The sequence below is a fragment of the Meriones unguiculatus genome, chromosome 6 (genome assembly GCF_030254825.1).
Source record: "Meriones unguiculatus strain TT.TT164.6M chromosome 6, Bangor_MerUng_6.1, whole genome shotgun sequence".
Classification (NCBI taxonomy): domain Eukaryota; kingdom Metazoa; phylum Chordata; class Mammalia; order Rodentia; family Muridae; genus Meriones; species Meriones unguiculatus.
In genome coordinates, this window is record NC_083354.1 from 36,260,161 (window position 1) to 36,274,480 (window position 14,320).

Consider the following 14,320-nt stretch of genomic DNA (forward strand, 5'->3'; position numbering starts at 1 on the left):
TTGAATATCTCTCAACAGAATTATCATGAAGTGATATTAGCTAGTGTTGGCCCTTCATGGGCTGCATATAGGTGAAACGGCTCCAAAGTATAGGTCCTTTGGTCACCAATAAGTGAGAATTAATGGTATTCCTGACTGATGTAGACAGGGAGCATGAGGCTCAGGATGCAGCCACCTCAAATGATGATGATGATGATGGTGATGGTGATGTTCAGATGATATCTAAGAGGTTTGGATTTGGGCTGGGTTGCATATCATCTGTCATATATGTAACTAATTCAGCTTGAATTGAACTAAAGCATGTAACTTGAGAATGGGGATTTATTTCTGAGCTGTAAGAGATTCTGGTTGCCAAGTACTTCTATGTTAAAGGTTGCAGATGCCCTTGGTTCAATTTCTGACATCCACATGGTGGTCACAACCATCTGTAACTTCAGTTTCAGGGGACCCAGTGTTCTCTTCTGGCCTCCATGGACACCAAGCTTGCACAGAGTACAGACATATATGTAGGCAAACTTGTACAGATAAAATGTTTAACAATATCTACAACCCTGCTTGATAAACTGAAACTCTTTGTTAGCCAGGACCACACCATGTTGAAAACGCCTCCATTTTGGTTGAACTATGACAACGCCAATAACTGTAATAATTTTGTTTCTATAAATAGATAACCTATGTCTCTTCAATGCTCTCCTTCCCTGCTCCTCTGACCTCATGTAATGGTTGGCCAGGAAAGATGTTTCTTTATCACCTCCATTCTTTCTCTACTACCAACTGGCTATTCCCTGAAATGGTCACTCACAGGTCCAAAAGGCAATTTTTAAATCTCCTTCCTTTCTTCCTTTCTCTAAAATCTGGAAGTAGGGAGTCTCATCTGTCATGTGGACCAGAGATCTCCTACAGAACTCTAGCACTGTCTGCTTGTCTATGGATCCCAAACCCCAAAACCCACCACTTTTTATTTTCATTGTCAAAGCCACAAATACTGCTTTGTGACTGAATTTAGGTGCCCCAAAACAAGCAAAAGAACAAAACAAAACAAAACAAAAATCCTCTAGGGGAACATTACCTGAACCTCAAAATGCTGAGAAGACCCAAACTTTGTGCTAGCCTGTCCCCATGTCCATTATCTATGGATGTGTAGGTAGATTCAGGAAGAACTCTTTGTAGCATGACAAATGGACAGTGTGGTGGTTAAATGAGAAACGGACCCTCAGGGTTTGAATATTGGTGGTGCTGTCTGGCCTGGCTGTAGGAAGCGCCTCACTGGTGTGAGCTTTGAGAGTTTGTAGCCTCACTCGCCCCCAGGCTCTCCCCAGATCCCTACTTCCTGCTCTTGCTGCCATGCTTCCCTGCCATGTCGGACTGGACACCCTCTGCAATAATGAGGGCGAGTAAACTCTTTCTTCTTTTAAGTTGCCCCTGGCTGTGGTGTTTTTATCACAGCAACAGAGAAGTAACTAATACAGAGCTTCAGCTTTGCAGATAACACTAAATTACCATCCTAACTGCTCCTCTTACACACTGGGGGAGGGAGGGGAAATGATTGGTGTAGAATTTTGTTCCCACAGACAGCTTTTGTAAACAAAACAGTACACGCCCTGAGACTTCAAAGATAATAGCAAGGAAGTACCTGAAATTGAATTTTATTGGATATAATATATATAATGCAGGCAGGGCCCACTGTCTGCGTAGAGTTACAGTACTATAATGTTGCAGTTTTAGGATGTAATCAAAGCATAAATCAGACAAAATACATGTGAGTATTCTATCTGCTTCTCCCAATGTATTCCAGGCTGGTCTTGGTAGTACCCATACTTGCCTTACCCATACTTGCTAGGATAACTGTTGTGTGCCACCTGGCTGAGCAACTATCTGAGTGATGACCCTTTAACGCCTGTAGTTCCCAGTTCTAAGTATTCACATTTGATTGTATGCTGAGATAAGGAATTGACACAAGAAGATGAAGGCTGTGTAACTAAGAACAAGTCGTTAAGTCCTTCTGGCCCACCAGGTGGGTCCTGGGAATTGAACTTAGGTCATCAGGCTTGGCTGCAAGCTCCTTTACCTGCTGAGCCTCATCATCACTCTTCTGTATAAATATTTTGTTATAGGTAGGGCCTGATGAAGTGGCTTCCCAGTGAAAAGAAAAAATGAAAATTGCAGGAGGCAAAGGTAATGTCTCTAATAATTCTCAGCTGAGAACTGAGGAACAAAGATAATAATGAGTTTGAATAAAATAAAGACCAAATAAAGGCAGAAGATCATCCCAGGGAGGAGACAGTGGCTACAAATGACAGCATCTCTACCCATACAGACATCAGAGTCACTGTGATGTCTTTAAAACAGTGTGACAGCTCTGTTAAACATCAATTAAACTAGACTCCAGACCTGGGACCCACGTGTGTGTAATTCAAAACTTCCCAGATGATACTGACATAAAGTTGAGACTGAGAGCCGCTGTTGTGGAGCAATTAAAACAGCAAGTTGGATAGGAGAGTTGGACCACGTACTAAAAAAAAAGAAAAATCGCTTAGCAGGCCAGGAGCTAATTCGGCATCAAATACTGGTTTTACCCTTTTCCTGAATAGTGTGCATATTAACATTTTTTACATTTACATTGTGTGCGTTTGTCTGTCTGTCATGACATGTGTGTGTAGGTCAGAGGACAACTTGCAGGAGACAGGTCGCATCTTTCATCACGTGGGTTCTGAGGATCCAGCGTAGGTAGCAAGGCTGAAGACAAAAGCCTTTGCCCGCTGAGCCATCCATCTCACCTGGCCCCTCACATGTTTTTTAAATATACTTGGGCTAGATTTTAGTTCATATATAATGAATGCTTTCATTTCATTGAAAAGAAACAGATGATATTACCAGGAAATTTTTGTTTTGCTTTAAAACTAATCCACATAGAATTTTAACATAGTTAACATCCAATGGACTCTGGATCCAGCCCAGAGTCCGCCACCGGAGAAAGTTGATGGGTGATAGCCTGTGCAGGCGTGTTAATTACTGTTAAATATAGCCTGAGTGTGTGTTCCAAAGAGAGTCCTGGGAACTGGGTAGTCAGGGTGGCTTTTCAGAAAAACAAACAAACAAACAAACAAAAAACCAAAAGCAATAAATGTGTAATTAAGACGCCCATGACTGAGAGAAGAAAAGCTAGGTTATAGTTACTGGATTCTCCAATCCTTACCATGGAGGTCTAACCACTGTTGGGTCTGCAAGTGTTAGAACTTCCATATTGGGTGTGAAGGAAAGAATTTCCAAGTGATTTGTTTAAAAAGAAAGAAAATTTATGACGATTAAAAAATGAGAAAAAAGTGACTCCCTGGCTCTCAACCCTCTTCTGTATCACTCCGTCACAAATATTCTCTCTAAACTCTTTATTAACTTACTTATGTTGTGTTGGGGGCATACATGTGGCACAGTATGTTTGTGATGGTGAAAGGACAACTATCTGGAGTTGGTTCTCTCCTTTCAACATGTAAGACTCGGGGATTGAACTTAGATCATCAGGCTTGGCGGCAAGCTCCTTTACCACTGAGCTACACTGTCAACTCCTCTTTATAAGTGTCCCATAAAGGGGCATGATCAAAACGCAGAGAAACAAAGGCTTTAGTTCCAAATTCTGACTCTTTCTGCTTTCACAGGACAGACAAAGCAGGTGGTACATGGAATTGCATGTGGGTTGACCCCTACAGTTCATCCAGATGGACTATGGTCTATGTAAGTAGCTAATTACAAATTTTTGATCTACTAACTGAATCAAATATTTGGATGCACTTTGCTTGAGAGACAAGCTGTAAGGATTTATTTTTCAATCAAACATTAGAGGACATCATTAAAAGCTCTGTACTTCAGACTTCATTAACTCAAAGCTAGAGCATTTGATGGAGCTCTTGCCTGGCACGCATGATGATTGAGGACTATGTAATTCTGGATCCTGCTATTTCTGGACTTTGGCCATTTTTTGACTTTCAAGGCAACTGGAGATGCTCCAAAGTAATGTCCTCTATTTTATTATATGTTAACTAGAACCTAGCCATCCAGAAAATCCACCCCATAAATCAACAGTACTCGAGAAAGCCCTTTGGAGTCTGAAAGCATGGTCTCCTCACTAACCAGACTGAGTACAAGGCGGAGGCTCCATTCTGAGCAAGGAAGCTGTTCCTTTCTGTATGTGCTCTACCTGGCTTTCGCCTCATCCTGGTCTACAATTCACTAAAGCCCGGCTTAGGGATTGTCATTGAATCTACAAAGGAAGTTTAACATTGGTATTTACGTCTGCTCAGAGCTATCAATACACAGTTCATTTAGTTTTGTTTGACTATTATTTATTTATTTATTTATTTATTTATTTATGTGTGTCCTGTGCATGTGAATACATGTGTGACATGACACATGCCTCTGCGTGTAATTAAAAAGGCCAGAAACTCAGGTATCTTCCCCTGTTCACCTCATTTTTGGACAGGGTCTCTCTCTCTCTCTTTCTCTGAGCCCTTATCTCACTGCTTCAGCTAAGCTACCTGCCACAGAGCTCCTAGAATCTCCCTGTCTCCTCCCACCAACACTGGGTGATAGGCAAGTGTGCCCATTTCTGGATTCTGTGTAGGTGATGGAGATTTGAACTCAGGTCCTCGCTTTCACAGCTCTTACACACTGGTCCATCTTCCTACCCAGCCTCTGTTCTGTTTTGTTTTTGAGGTGTAGTCTCACACAGCTCAGGCTGGCCTTGGATCTGTTGTGTAGGCAAGGATGGCCTTGAACTCCTGGTCCTCCCGTCTCTACCTCCTATGTGCTGGGATTGCAGGTGTGTGCCAGGAGTCTGGCTTTAAACCATTCTGTGGTCTTACATTGAAGGGTGTTTCTCCAGTTCCATTTGCCAAAGGCAAGCCTCGGCTGTCTGTATGCCATGCAGCCTGCCCAGTGCTTCTCTGACTCCACTGCCAAGCTGAGTTATCTGCCTCACATCTGCATAAGCTATAGAAAAGTGCACTTCCTGCCAGACCAGAGCCGTGGGAAGGGTCATGACTGCTCCCTGGAACAAGCACTAAGAACTTGAATCTGACCTGAAAATAAACTCCATAAATAAATGCAGAACATTTCCTGTGTCATGCAACCTGGCTCTTCTTCCTTCAGCTCAAAACAGGAAGACTGTTGGATATTGTTTGGCTCAGTAAGTAGGGCCATGGCCTAGCCTGAGAGGAAACCCTTCGGGCTCTAGGCTAGCTCTCAGATCAAGTCCAAACTCTTCTGCCTGGGACCTGCTCATCATTGTATTCTTGCCTGTGTGGAGTATAGTATGCATTCAGAGAAAATGACTGCTGAGTGAATGAAACAGAAAACCTTCCAGCTTTCTAATGCTGCTGCCTCTTTTGTAATTAAGGACAAGCTCTGGGTTTCCTGGGATTCTTTTCTCTACATCCTATTTTTCTTGTCCTTTCTCTTCAGCTTCTGGTGTTCTGCTCAGGCACACCTGCTCCCTACAGAAACCACTTGCCACCTTCAAATCTCTCCCTTTTCTCTCTGCTAGTGCTCCTTGTGGCCAGAACAAATTATGTATCCACACACAGCATCAACCTTTTATCAAACTAGTTCAAGTATTACTGCGTGCATATGAGTAATAGAGGGTGCCTTCCTCATTCTTCCAATGCCCTGTGACCGAGTTCGTTGTGCCCGGGATACACTACAGATACCTCCCTTCCATCGGTCACCACACCCTCCCTTGTATTCAAAGCAACTGTAGAATTTATTGAGTGTGTGTGCCATGGGACATCTCCAGAACAGGAAGTAAAATAAGAGCTGACAGCAGTGCCAGGCCCTCGGTACCCATCTCCTGGGCCCCACTTTCCTCATCTACCTCTCAATCAACTGGGTACCAGAGTTCAAGTATTTGCGCTGGGACATTTCCTATTCAAACTGTGCTTAGAGTCAGATTCCAACGGCATTAAAGTTGCTGAAAATTTGCTGGGACCCAAAGTCTATGCCATACATATGGCAGATGAGTCCCGGCAGCCTTCAGGACCCTGGCAAGGACTCCACAGAGATGGGGTCAGCATTGGCAGCTGGAGCCCAGCAGGAATCAGCAAAGGGGTGGGCCATCTGACAGCCATGTGTAAAGTGTCCTTGAGCCAGGGCAGCATAGCACCTTGCTCAGCAGAGGGAGAACAGGACTGCCCATTGCAGAGGCCCTCCCAACACAAGGGAAGGAGGCCAGGGTAGCCCAGAGTCAAGCCAATAACTAATCCACTTACTTAGTGACTCTCAGCTTTCTTCAGAGAGGCTCCTATTTGCAGCGGGGGGTGTGGTGGGGGGAGGATTTAGGGCAGAGACTCATAACTGGTCAACTGGCTGAGAATAAGTGATTGTTGAGTGCCAGGCCCTAAATGGAGCATCTATGTCATCCTTCAGCCCCAAGGCTGAGGAAACATTGAGGAAGAAGGGACAAAACGATTCCATGAGTCAAGTGAGGAGTGAATCACCACCTTCTAGACATGGCATGCTGCTGGCACCCATAAACTCCCAGAGGGTTACCTGCATAAGACTGGGCCAGTAAATATTCCATCACGGGTGGGAGGTACCTTTAAGGACCACCCACCCACCCCCGGAGCTAGAGGCATGAATGGTTTCTGGGCCGGGAAAGTCCTATTCTCAATGGTGCACCCAATAACTCTTCAGCCAAACTCACGCAGGCACCCCTAATGAAATAAAATTTAAAAAGATAATAAAGGAGGAGGTGGTGGATACACTGGGAAGAAGGAAAGGTTCGGTGGGAGGGTACAGGGGATGAAAGCAGATAACGGGGAAAGATGATCAAAGTACATTATATGAATATATGTATGAAAGTGTGATAGAATAAATACAATTTAAAAATCAAAGCGTATTTCCCAAAACATATTTTCTGGATCTCCCCATGGCCAGCCGCTGTAATATGGCTTTTGTTCCTCTGTGTGTCTCAGACAACACCCCCACCCTCCGGGGAACATGAATCTGTTCCGACAAGGTGAGAACACCTGTTTTATCTCCCCTTTCAACTTCGGCGACGGCTTCTGAATAAAGAGAGGGAAACAACAAAGTTAATCTAACTTCTTTTCGCCATAGTGTACATTCAGTAGTTCCGAAGTTCTGAAAAACATTCAATAGTTAATTCTCTTCTAACCTCATGGAAATCTCACAGGGGTGTCCCGCAATACCCTTACCCGAAGCTCAATTGAACAGCAGTATTTTTTCGAATGGGCCAATCAAGGGCAGAGAAAATGAAATGAATTAAGTTCCAGCTTCAAGGCCCATAGCGTGGAGCAGAGTGGTTGTGTAGAGACAGAGAAAGGCTTATTGAACTTGAAATGCATGGGTAATTTAAAACAACAGCAAAAGCTCCACCTGCCTTTGGGCTGGCAGCGAGCTGACAAACTCTGTTTGCTCCTTGGGTTCTGGCTCATGTGTCTGGTTGCTCTGACCGTTTCCTGCCCTTTGTTCTTTGTGGAAGCTGCTGGGGCTCCGCTCTGCCTCCCCACTGGGTGGATAAAATGCTTTCAGTTCAGACTCTGGACTTCCCAAGACAAAGCTTGGGTCAACACAACAGGCAAACGATTGCCTTTGGTTTGAGAAGCACCATGGTAGGTCTCTGATAAAAATGGGGTGCAAGATTCAGAGATAAGACAACCACACAGTTTATAGTCATTTGACACTTGACCAGGCCAGCAGTAATGCCACAGTCGTGAGTGCCTCTGCTAGCAAGGCAGGCAGAAGCTGGTGTGACATCCCTTCCCCTCGCTTTCTCCCACCCTCCCTGTCTCAGCTACTCCTCCTCATCCTTTGCTCCCACCTATCTCTTCCTTTCCTTTCCATCCCTTTTAGCCCTTTTCTCCCACTCCCTTCCCTGTCTCTTCCCTTTTCTTTCCCCTTTCCTCCTCAGGTGGGTAGTTTCCTCATTCACGCTGGCCACTAAACTAAAGACAGGGCCCACATTTCAGCCATTAGGCTGGTCTGTGGCTCTTGGGAATGAAATGGAGTCCTCACTTTATAACTTTTCCCAAGGGGACATGCTCTAGGACAATATGCTGCTTTGCAATGGTGAATAGACGACTGGGAACCTGGCCAGACCCCTCCAAGCCAACTAAGAAGAGCTAGCTCTATTTTACATGGCTATATTACTCCTGCAATGGGCAGGAGCCACGCCATCAGAGAAGGCACCTGGCTGGGTCACCTTTGCTTTGGTACACATTCCCCCCTCCCCCCTCCCTCCCACCCCAGCACACACAGATTTGCGTTTTAGTCCTTTGTCGGGGGCTGGTCTAATGCTAATTACCAGCCCTCAGGATTTGGTTTCTGCAGGCTGGATACACCCATCCTTGTTTGTGTAAACTTGCCTGATTGGTTCATTAAATGGCCTCTACCTGGGCAGGACAAAATGGGCTGTCATAGCCAGGGTTCCTGGGCTTTTGAGAATGGAAGAATCACGAGAATCAAGGGAAACAGAAAGAGAACCAAAGAGAGGAAGAAGGACGACCCCACAATGGGTTAGCCTGGAGAAGAAACTATGTGAGGCAGGGAAAAAGGACTCCAACAATGGCTTGAAAAGACCCAGATGAAGAATAAAAGCAAGTATTTATAAGATTATGGGTGGAAGACAGAATGGTTAAGGAGGATGGCATTGGATGGGGGCTGGGAGATGGATGGTGAAGTAATTTAGACAGTATAGGTAGGAAATACTTGCCCAACCCAAGGTAAATAAGACAATATTAAAATCTAACATGTGTCTGTGTCTTATTATTTGTGATAGCAGGTTAGATAATACCGACGTGATCATCATAGGGCAAATAATAACAAACAATATATAGCCCTCCATATTCTTTTTAATTTACTACAACAGTCCTTGTACAGGGACCTGTCAACTCTAGGAAGACCTGTGACCTGATCTCTCTATGCTGCTAGGGTGTTAATGGGACAAAGCCAGGATCTAACACACATCCATAGTGGTGACAGCAGGAGGACCAGGGCTGGTGATTGATGGCCAAGGTGGGGTCTCTGTGTTCCCTTCAGGATAGCTGGAAAGCCAAAGCAACAGCTTCCCTTAGCTCCTGCAGTCTGAGGGTCTCCTAGCCAGTCTTCCTGCCTCTGCTCTCTTCACATATCTCAGATCTATGAACCAGCGGTCTTCTCCATCCAAGCTCAGCTCTTCCACCGTTTATTTTTCAGGGCACACCTTCTGATAAACCTTCTATATGTCTAACTCTGTCCCGACATTTGAATATTTGGTCTCCAGTCACTGGCACTCTTTGAGGCAGGTTAGGTGATACAGCCATGCTGGAGAAAGTATGTGAATGAGGGACAGGCTTTAAGGAAAATAAATAAATAAATAAAGCCTAGGCTATTTCTGCTTCAATCTTTCCATGTTGTGCTTGTGGTTCAAGACCTGAGAGGCCAGCTTACTGTTCCTGCTGCCATAGTTTCCACCTGGCCTATACTCAGCCATTGTGGAATCATGGAATTCTAAGCCCAAATAAAGCTGTCCTTCTATAAGTGGTGTGAATCATTGTGTTTTATCAAAGAACAGATAAAGTAACTAATTATACTAGCATTAGGAAGATCAACAAGCCTACGACTGAGGAGAGAGACTTGGCTGAAGACCCCGGAATGGCACTCTCCAGCACTCAGAATGGGTCCGTAGTCTCGGCCTCTTGGGGTTCTGTGGGTTGAGTGTGAAGATTTTCCTTCACTCAGAACCATTGCTTGTTTAAGCTAAACATCTAGACCTGTTCACTTGGGGGGGGTCCCTGATCCCAAACCCTGAGATCTGAGATGATTTGAAATCTGAACAAATTTCCCATCTCACTTCATGTGACAGATCACACAGCCAAGGTCTGAGAATGATCTTACGTAATTCTCCTCACACAGTATGTATAGGCTTTGTGTAGATCTTGAGGTAATCTCATCTTAATGCCTGGGTGCCACTACCATGATTTCTCATTGTGCCTATGCAGATAGTTTAAAACCCTAGGTCAGCCTGAATTCTAAAAACACTTTCACTCTTGAAAAACAGACAGGTAGATTCTGCTGTCCCTCTTTAACTTTGTTATTTTAATCCTTGAGCAAGAAGCTTACCTCATATCTTGTAAACAAGAGGAAACCCAAAGGAGTTTGAGTCAATAACTTTCTGGTCTGTGAGAGAAAGCCAACTCCTAGGCAACCATCCCTTAGAGAAAGCATCGCATTGAGGTTGTCTCTAGAATATTGACACAGCAGGCACCGCCGGTACAGTGCTGCTATATGGGAAAACATGACCTTCAGGGGTCATGTTTTCCCATATAGCATGTTTCTCCACTAGCTGTGTTGTGGGGTATTCACTAGAGAAGACTGTTCGGAACATGGGCTTAAGACAATAAAGAGTCTTTGCTAACCAGCTCATGACTACACTGAGTATTCATGAACCCAGTATAGCCCTGAGCCTTTCTTGGGGTGAGCTTTTAAATACAAAACCCTTGTTCTGGGTTGACATACTTCAGTTAGCAAGAACAGTTAGCGAGAAGTAGAGCTACAGAATCTGAAAATCAAGGTTAGTACATTTTGAAATTTTTCCAGAAATATGTAGGCTTTGGTGGATTAGGCCTTTTTTTTAGTTTTGGCAGGTGCTGAGTTTTAACAGCCTGAGTGGTATTTTCCATCATGGAGTCTGTTGTGCTAAAGTCTGGAGCCATGTTACAATCATAGGGTGAGAAATGAGCAAGCTATCCCATTCAGAGAGTAGGTGAATAGATTCCCTCCATAGGGCATAGGGTGTTCTCAGGGAGCCATACTGTGTGAAACCTTCAGAGAAGGGAGGGCCAGGCTCACCCAGCTCTTTGCACCTTGTTCCTTCACCAGGAATTCTAATGTCTGTCCAGAGTTGTTGTTGTTCTTCTTCTTTTTTGTCTTCTTCTTTCTCCTCTTGTTGCTCCTCCTCCTCTTCTTCTCCCTCTTCCTTCTTCTTTTTGAGTCCTCTCTTTGTGTGTGTGTTCACATGTTTGTAGGTACACACATGTATAGGTGCATTCTCTCACGTGTGTATGCATGGGGAAATCAGAGGGTGACTGTTAGGTGTTTTGACTGCTTGATCTCCACTCTGTTTATTGAGGCAGGTTCTCATCTTGAATAGAAAGCTCACTAGTTCAGTTATTCTGCTGGCTGGCTTGTCAGGTACACCCACATTCTATGAGAACTTTATATCAGTAAGTTAGCATGCTCAACTAGATTTTATGTGGATGCTGAAAATTCAAATTTTGGCCCTTGAGTTTCTTTAAAAAACAAAAGTCTTGACAGGGCAATTGACCCACTAAGCTACCTCCCAATCTGAGTCCCATATGCTTAATGGGACTTATCTTAAAGTCCCACCAAGAAAAATCACTTTTCTCATTTTATCTCAGAATTTTATAACAGAGCATGGCTGTGTCCCCTAGATTCTGTCACTTTAGTGAACTCAAAACAATGCTTTGGGAATTTTGACATGTTTTAATATGAACTCAAATATAAGCCTCAATACTGAAGATAGGTTCCTCTAGCAAGAGTGTCCTGATTCTTGAGGATCAAAACAGATTTCAGCAACATTTTTCTGTAAGGAGATAGTGGGTGCTCAAGGTTTCTCGGTTTCTCTATTAGTTCCTTTTCATAGTTGGGACCAAAACACCTGGCAGAACAACTTAAGGGAAAGCAGTGTGTTTGGGCTAATGTCCTTAGGGGTACAGTCCATCGGAACGGGGAAGTCATGGTAGAGTTTGTGGCAGTGGGTCCTGTGGCAGAGACTCCTCACAACACAAGCTACCAAGAAGCCAAGAGAACTGGAACAGAACCGGAGTCACTTTCAAAGGCATGGGTCTAGTGACTTCCTCTAACCAATCAAGCCTTGACTTGTACAGGATTCGAAACTTTCAGAAGAGCTATTAATTAATGTTCAAAACACGAGCCTTCCAGGACAGTTCAGAATCCAGGTTCTTTGCCATCAGCAGTGCTGCCGCTGCAGAGCAAGCATGGCTGTAGGGAATGCGTGATGAACTTGGATGTGTCCCAGCACAAGGGTGACTTCACACCAGGTAACAGCAGCATGGTGATGCTAGGGATGCTAAGGAAGAACTATTGCAAGTTTGGAGCCAGCCTGAGAGACTCCGTCAAACATTTATCTCAAAACAAAGAGGAATCAAAACATAAAAACGGCAAGAACAAAACTGGGTGATGGACAGCTCTGGCCCATGGACTCTAGTTACTGTCTGTCGCTGCGGTACACTACTTGGAGCAAAGGAAGAAAGTGTTTATTTTGGCCTGTGGTTCCAAAGATAGAGTCTCTGATGGCAGAAGAGGCATGACAGCAAGCAGACAGACAGACAAGAACCTGAGAGGAAACATGAAACAGACAACAAAGTGGAAATGGAGCCAGGCTACAAACCCTCACCACCACCACCACAGCAGCCGCCAGAAATAAAGGTTCTCCAGCAAGACTCCATCTTCCTTTGCTTTCCCCTCTTCTTCCTCCTGCATTTCTCCTCCTTTTCCCCCTCCTCCTCCCCCTCCTTCTCCTCCTCCTTCTCCTCCTCTTTTTCTTTCTCCTCTTCCTCTTCCCTCTGGAGACTGACCCCAAGACCTTGAGCCCAGAAAGAGTTTTACCACCGAGCTACAAGTGAACTGTACACATTTTAGATATATTTGTGAAAAGTGGTGCCACCAAGCAGGCATTTCTCTAGAAGCTATTTGGCTACTTTAAAGTGCTATTCATCTGGCTGTGAGTTAATTTATGCATTCTGCTTTCATACCGTGTTAATGAATTTTCATTGTTGGGCACAGGTTGCTGTAAAGAAAATGGAATCTTTGACTATCAAAAAGCAAAATCCATTAGTTCTTGTCATGATGGTTTCAGAGAAAATAGTGAATATTTTGAAAGCCATTCAGTCTGAAGTTTGGATATATATTTCTATTTTGTGAATATTTGTTTTGCTTTTTTACTGACTTGAAAGTCAGGCTTACATAAATATTGGATCTTTTCTGGGGAATTTCACACTGCCCATTCCATGACGAAGGTGGTAAATAGTTACCATGGAGATGATTTCCAAAATTCCATTTAGGTTTGTGATTACTATTAGGAAATGAGGATCAAAAATAAATGAATTTTTCATAACACCCTTCAGTGTTGAAGCCAATCTTTAAAGTGACCCCATTGCACTATCAATATATTATCTAGATATAATTACTTGTGCCTGTAATGAAAAGTCATTGGATATTAATACTTTCTCTTAGCTGCGTGGAATGCATAATTAGAAAAGTTGTTGGCCACATTTTTCATTAAAATCTCGATTGTCTCCAGGAGAAAATGCCTAGAAGGTTGGTACCTAGGAGGTGTCTGAATGCTCTTGGCATCTTCCCCTTGGCTTTACGGAGCTGGGAACTAAACCCCAACCCTCAGTCATTCTAGCAGGTAATCTAGCAGTGAGAGACATCTCCACACGTGAAACGGGAAATAGAAAATATAAATACAAGCTGTTTCACATTCCCCTAATCCCAGTTCTCAAAAGGAAGAGGCAGGCAGACCTCTATGAATTCAAAAGAACAACAATAGTTTCCCCTTCTGGACTGTCTGTGTGAAGCAACCTTGGAAAAGAAGGGCAGCGGTGATGATAAAATTAGATTCAAATTCTGGCTCTGTGGCATTGTCCTCTTTCAGGACTGCTAGGTTTGGGAAATGAAAACACAGTATACCCAGTTACAGTTTTATTTCAGGCAATGAATAGTTTTTATTTTATGTATGCACCATGTGGTAGTAAAGCAGAGAATGATTTATTCTTTATCTGAAATTAGAATGTAGCTGAGCATCCTGTATTTTTCTTTGTAACTGTCCCATGTACATTGTCAGACTCTTTCTGGGCTTGGTAGTTTTATGCATTAGTTTGTTTTATTAGTGTTTCTATTGTCAGGTTTTGCTGCTGTTGTTGTTTTTTTGTTTTATGGTTCTTCACAATAAGCCAAAGCACTTAGGCATCAAAGGACAGACATTTCTCCTTGGTTTACATCTCCAGACCTTGGGTTTTTAAAGATGAAGTCTTGCTATCTAGCTGAGGCTGGCTTTGAACTCATGATCCTCCTTCTAATGCATCTCCATTGCTGGGATTAAAGGAATGTGCCACCATGTCTGTCTGATATTAATGTTAGTTTCAATAATTCTTCCTTTTGATAGTATTTTACAAGGTTGAAAAGAGTTTGAGCCTACAGAAAGTGGGCAAGACACAAGAGATGGTTTTCTTGCTACTGACACACGCAGGGATCAGGTCCATGTAGAGCTACAGAAATGTGGATTCCT

The 14,320-nt window shown here is 43.6% G+C and overlaps 1 long non-coding RNA gene across 4 annotated transcripts in view; it reads left to right on the plus strand.

The window, feature by feature from the left end:
- The window catches only part of LOC132654636 (uncharacterized), a 71,365-nt gene that overhangs the window by 17,495 nt on the left and 39,550 nt on the right, over window positions 1–14,320 (plus strand). The window contains exon 3 of one of the 4 annotated variants that reach the window (XR_009592292.1): window positions 3,654–3,729. The exons of the other annotated variants lie outside the window; for them this stretch is intronic. This is a non-coding gene — a long non-coding RNA (uncharacterized LOC132654636). The remainder of the gene's footprint in view (window positions 1–3,653; window positions 3,730–14,320) is intronic. 4 annotated transcript variants of the gene reach the window in all.